General features: G+C 34.9%; 1 protein-coding gene across 1 annotated transcript in view; it reads left to right on the forward strand.

Moving 5' to 3' along the window:
• The window catches only part of LOC105002427, a 175671-nt gene extending 171158 nt beyond the window's left edge, over positions 1 to 4513 (forward strand). The window contains exon 4 of the mRNA XM_010859026.1: positions 2015 to 4513. The gene's annotated coding sequence lies outside the window, so the exon portion shown is untranslated. The remainder of the gene's footprint in view (positions 1 to 2014) is intronic.
• The last annotated feature ends 2115 nt before the right edge of the window (positions 4514 to 6628 follow it).

Raw genomic sequence — 6628 nt, forward strand, 5'->3', positions numbered from 1 at the left:
TGCTGTCTCGTATACAGGGTTATTGTTACCATCTTTCTAAATTCCATATATATGCGTTAGTATACTGTATTGGTGTTTTTCTTTCTGGCTTACTTCACTCTGTATAATAGGCTCCAGTTTCTATTCTATGTCACAATTTCTACCTGTTGTTGAGAAATGTCTCCATTTGAATAGCCTTTGGTAACATTGGGTTTATTTATTGTCCAACATGAAAGTCACTCTACTCTACCACTGCAGGTTTCTTTCATTGTATCCCCGATAATCTTTCATTCTCTGATGTCCTTGTTCCTGTACTTAGTTTAGCGTGAAGTCCTCTTATTTCTCCATGCAAGATGTTGCTTGGGTTTCCCATTCTGTCTGTACTCATCTTCACTGTCCAGACTGTCATTATATCACACCTGTAACTCATTGTACTCACTTTCCCACCACTCCCTGCTTTGTCCACTTTTTTTTTTTTGAACTTCCCAAATTCTCCCTGCAGTGATTTTTAAAAATGCATATGAAAGTTATTATGGCATATTTTTCTTAAATAGAAATTGTAAGCATTTTTATTTATATGTCCCTCTGGGCATAGTGCTAGATGCAGTAAGAAATCAATAAGTAATTGTTCAGTCATTCATTCAGCAGCTCTTTCTTGAGTAGTTGTTGGGTTCCAGCTATTACACTAGTGCTCCAGTGATCTTCTCTTACAGAGCTAGCAGCTGAAAAACAGTCTCTGGTGGTAAGAGAAGGCTTCTCTGAGGAACTGACATTTTTATCACACTGAATGAAGTAAGAAAGCCAGTCCTGTAAAGATACAGGGAACAATTGCTCCAGGCTGAGAGAACAGCAAATGTCAAGGCTCTGAAGAGGGACAGGTTTGGTATATTTTGGGAATATCAAAAAGGTCATGGTGACTGGGACATAGTAAGGAGAGAGTGACAGAAGCTATAGTCAGGAAGCCAGGTGACAGAGAGACTAATAGGCCATGGTAGGTATTACAGATTATATGCTAATTGATGGAAAAGCCATTGGACAGTTTTGAGTAAGGGAGTGATGTGAGCTGATACATTTGTCGCTGAGTTAAGGACAGTAGACTAGAATCGTGATATAGGAGAGCAATATCTTGAACTAGTGAGGTAAACAGCAGTAACAAGGACAGAATGGGGAAGAATGGTTGGCAGGATGGATTGGGTGGGAGGTTTGGATAAAAAGAGGAACCAAGGGAAACTCAGTTCTGTGTGCCTGGGCAAGTCATGCATCCTCTCCAATGTCTGTTTTCCTGAGTGTATAATGAGAAATACCTCTTTCCCACTTTGAAGGAATTCTTATGAGAGAATGAAATAATAATGAAAGCTAATTATGAATCTTAAAACACCATTAATGTTGTATTACTTTGAAACACTAAACGTTTAAAAGCTCACCTTAAATTGCTTCCTTGGTAGCTCAGCTGGTAAAGAATCCGCTTGCAGTACTGGAGAGGCCGGTTCAATTCCTGGATCAGGAAGACTCCTGGAGAAGGGATAGGCTATCAATTCCAGTATTCTTAAGCTTCCCTGGTAACTCATCTGGTAAATAATCTGCCTGCAATGCAGAGTTTCTCCTGTTGATTGATAATAAGGAGTAGATCATGTTTTGGGCATAGACTGAGCAGCTGATTTAATCATAGAAAAAAAAGGATACCTATCTGTCATTTGTTTTATAGTATGTTTAAGACTGATTCTCTTCTTAGTAAATATTTGAAAACAAATAAAACTAACCTGAGTGACCTATTGTTTATTTACTAATATGTTTACTCTGGAGTGTTGTTGATTATAAATGAAACATAATTTGCCATGCAATAAGAAATAATGACCTATAGATAAACTCTAGGTGTTTTATGCTTATTTGTGTCATGCCAATTGTACTTTTCCTGATAATTTTAGAATACCTTATGGCATCATGACAGACAAATATTCTAAACAAAGTTTTTAGTTTTTGAAACTACTTACTCAAGTATGATTCAGCTGAATGTATTTCTGTTTTCCTATTACAGGTTTCTCAACAGTGATGTCACAAGATTGACCACACTGATCACAGTAAGACTAAAATGATAATTAAGCTTTTAAAGATGTTTTGTTTTCTCTGAGAATGAGAATTAAGTTAGAAAATATTTATGATTTTTAATTGTTACTCTTTCTTTCTACAGCCAATTGAATATTAACATTTAATGATTCATATCTCACACTCTATAGTTTATTTAAATAGTTCTTTAAATGATTTTAAACACTTTAAATGAAAATTATCCTTAATTTATAACTGAAATTATATGCCCAATTATATATACATATTTCAGTGTGAATCATAATTACAACCTGAATCATCATATTTAGTTTTGTTTTTATAAAATATGGTACAAAATATTTGAGGTGATTCCACATTAGGAAAAAGATTATAACAATAAAATTACTTGGGACTGCAATCACATATTACGAAGGACTGTGAAAACAGCATTCTTGAAAGGATTCTTAGACTTCTTTTTTAAAATTTTCATTGATGTATAAAGAGTCTTCCAAATATGGAGAGTTGTTCAAAAGGATAGTTTTCTTAAGAAATGGATACTTTTCCTCTTTAATTTTAAAATGTTAATTTCTACTGTGTATAAGGAAATGTGCTATATAAAGAAAAACTTTATCTAAGGTTTTGATCTATATTATTAGAAAATTCTAACTAGTAAAATCTGAATTGCAGTAATGAAATTTTACAGCATTTTTGAAAATGCCTTTTAAATAACAGGAAAAAATTGAGTATATTATTTATTCAGTGAGTCTGCTTCTTTAATCCTATTTTAATTGTTCATTAGAAGAAATAATTATCAGAAATGTTAATCTGTATATATATAATCTTTATGTTTTAACATTTTTTTTGAAAACTGGTTCATTTGTTACATTTAACATTTTTCAGAGTCCAGAAAGAGCTTTTATTGTATTTTTAAAGGCTTTATCATCATCGTTGAGTCTACAGATTTTTATGGCATGTTCATTCATTTTCCTAAGGGAGCATTTTAAATATCTCTGATTTGCAGCTCTTTGCTTGTTTGTTTTTTCTTAATCAGAACTTTATGGCCCTAACTAATGGTTTACAGCAAAATATTAACATATTTCTGTAGCATCCTTCTGTTTTGCATCTAGTGTTTTACAATCAGGAAGTTAAAATTAACATCGTATGAAAAAGGTATTTTTTTTAATTAAAAAATGCTGACCCTCAGTACATTTTTAGAGTAATATTAAGAGAACATTTAATTACAACTGTTTGAATTCAAGAATTTCAGAAAGAGAGGTAGTGTTCAGATTTAACATTATCAGATGTTAAATAAGTTAAAAACTTAAGTATTCATATGAGAGTTTCATAAGTACCTGATAACAGAAACCCTTTCTCATAATGTCAAGGTTGTGAAGCTTTCTCTAGCCCCTTAAGTCAAGAAAAGTGGGTAGATTTCAACACTGACTCAGGCTGAAAGTATTGAGAGAGTAGTTCAAGTGTTGACCATGGGACTGGAATAAAATGAGACGGGGGAAGGCTGATATATTCAAAGAAAATGGAGAGATTAAAGGACTCGTCAGGGTAGATAAGATTGTGGTTGAAATGGGGATATTATAGATTTTTTCAGAGCTGAAGCTGTACTAAGTATTTATATATTATATAATATACATCTTATATATATAATTTTTTCTTCAGAAATTTTCAGAACTCAGGAGAATTTCTGTTTTTAAGCTCTATGTTATTGGATTCAGCAAAAAGTTTATTCAGGTTTTTCCATAACATCTTTGGCCAACCCAGTATATTCCACTGAAATGTCATTATCTTCTAAATGATGTATCTCTTCTTCCTGGCCATTAGTAATTCTACTGAAGCCTATACATATGTGGTCCTCAGTTTAATTTTATTAAAGCATTGCTCTAACTCTTTTGTTTCTCTACTTGAAGATATTTAGTGACTTTCTGTTTCTTGTATGATCAAATCCAGACTATCTAACTTGGTATTCAAGACCCCTCCTAAGTTTGGCTGTAACATATTTCCCAAATATCTTATTATTCAAGAAGAAGACCACTACATTCCACACAATGTGGACTACATACTCCACCCTGAATATACATTTTGTCTCCATACTTACATTCATGTCATCCCCTTTTCCTGGAATATGCTTTTTCTTTTTCAGGCTTTTATTGCTCTTGATGAAATCAAACCTCCTCTTGAATGTCCTGTACACATGTAATCATCTCTCTGAGGCTTTCCCTAATCATCCTAATTGAAAATAACTCTCTCTCCTTAGTTGTTTGGTAATACTGAATTTTTATTATTCTGATGTAACTGATAACATATATTCCCCTGTATTTTGCATATTTTAATATGTATTTAATAAATGCATATTTTAATATGTCTTTTCTAATTGTATCCAGCAAAATGTTTTGTTAGTACCCACAAAGAACTAAATTAGTATCTTTGTGTGTGTGTGTACTCAGTCATGTCTGACACTTTGTGACCGCCCCCCCCTCCCCCGCAAGGACTGTAGACTGCCAGGCTCTTCCATCCATGGGATTTCCCAGGCAAGAGCACTGGAGTGGTTTGCCATTTCCTTCTGCAGGGACTCTTCCCAACCCAGAGATCGAACCTGTGTGTGCTTTATCTCCTGCGGTGGCAGGCAGATTCTTTACCACTGAACCACCTGGGAAGCCAGAGTATCTTTCAGTTTGATTCAGTTCAGTCGCTCAGTCGTGTCCAACTCTTTGTAACCCTATCATAGACTGCAGCACACCAGGCCTCCCTGTCCATCACCAACTCCCAGAGTTTACTCAAACTCATCGCCATTGAGTTGGTGATGCTGTGCAACCATCTCATCCTCTGTCGTCCCCTTCTCCTCCTGCCTTCATTCTTTCCCAGCATCAGGGTCTTTCCCAGTAAGTCAGTTCTTTGCATCAGATGGCCAAAGTATGGGAACTTCAGCATCAGTTCTTCCAATGAATATTCAAGACTGATTTCCTTTAGGATGGACTGGTTGGATCTCCTTGCTGTCCAAGGGACTCTCAAGAGTCTTCTCCAACACCACAGTTCAAAAGCATCAATTCTTTGGTGCTCAGCTTTCTTTATAGTCCAACTCTCACATCCACACATGACTATTGGAAAAACCATAGCTTTGACCTTTGTTGGTAAAGTGATATCTCTGCTTTTTAATATGCTGTCTAGGTTGGTCATAGCTTTTCTTCCAAGGAGCAAGCATCTTTTAATTTTATGGCTGCAGTGAACTTCCAGATGTTCAAGCTGGATTTTAAAAAGGCAGAAGAACCAGAGATTAAATTGCCAACATCCATCAGATCATTGAAAAAAGATTATCTTTAGTTTTCTCACATTAAAACTGAAACAAGGATATGAATACATGAATGTCCAAAATTGAGCCATAGGAAGCAGGCTAGATAGGAAAGAGACTAACTTTTAGAACCAGAGCAAGTACTGATGTCACTGCATGTATACTGTGTATATGACCTTTAGCAAGTCAGCCTCTTTGTGCCTCTGTATTTTCACAAAATGATTTATGCATATATGTAAAAGGATTTTTATAAATATTAGTTACCTTTCTTCCCTCTTATGTAACTTTTTGGTTTGCTCTTTTATTGATATGAGAAGGGGCATTTCCTTCTCCAGGGGATCTTCCCGACCCAGGAATGGAACCTGGGTCTCCTGCATTGCAGGCAGACGCTTTACCGTCTGAGCCACCAGGGAAGCCCTTATGAAGAATAGGGATATATTCAAATTTACCTTACTTCCACACTATGATCTTTTCATCTATTCATTTTAATATATGGATTTTTACTTTCTATCTTATATATAGAAATGATAACTTTGCTGACTCACATAAGATCCAGGAAAGAAACTGATTAGATCTGTTGATATTATGTGATTTTTTTGGGGAATTGGGGGAAGGGAGTCAGACCTCATTAGAATACCAACATCTTAAAAGACCAGAATTAACTTTAGAACAGTTTAGGTTGTGCTAAATTCCGCTTATGTAACAAATGACAAAACCAACATTCAAGAGTTTGAAGGTAGGTGGCTTGCATAATGGTTAAGAGGAACTGGGTTAGAAAAACCTTTACATTTGTGCTGTGATATTTAATATAGCTGTTTTGCTCTTGAGTCACTTATCCAGTTTGTTTTTTTTTTTTTGTTTAAAGTGGAATAATGTTTAATGGAATGTTGTGAATACTAAATGAAAAAATGCTTACTACAGAAGCACAAAACCCAGACCAAAGTGGTAAATTCTTTTGACCCCTTACAGTCATCATCATCTGTAAAGCTACTTGCTGAAAGTCACGTACTTCGAGATCTTGATCAAAACCTGGTTTTTCTTTTCTTTTCTTTTCTTTTTTAATTTTATTTTTAAACTTTACATAATTGTATTAGTTTTGCCAAATATCAAAATGAATCCTCCACCGGTATACATGTGTTCCCCATCCTGAACCCTCCTCCCTCCTCCCTCCCCATGTTTTTCTTTATTCTAACTTTTACTTCTGTTTTGTGATCACTCTACTTGATTAAAAATCTCTATATAGCATTTCTAAGAGATACAATAAACTAACTGATGGACTTTTTTCTTCCCAAATCTCCCCAAATC

The sequence above is a fragment of the Bison bison genome, unplaced genomic scaffold (assembly GCF_000754665.1).
Source record: "Bison bison bison isolate TAMUID 2011002044 unplaced genomic scaffold, Bison_UMD1.0 scf7180017864452, whole genome shotgun sequence".
NCBI classification, from domain to species: Eukaryota; Metazoa; Chordata; class Mammalia; order Artiodactyla; family Bovidae; genus Bison; species Bison bison.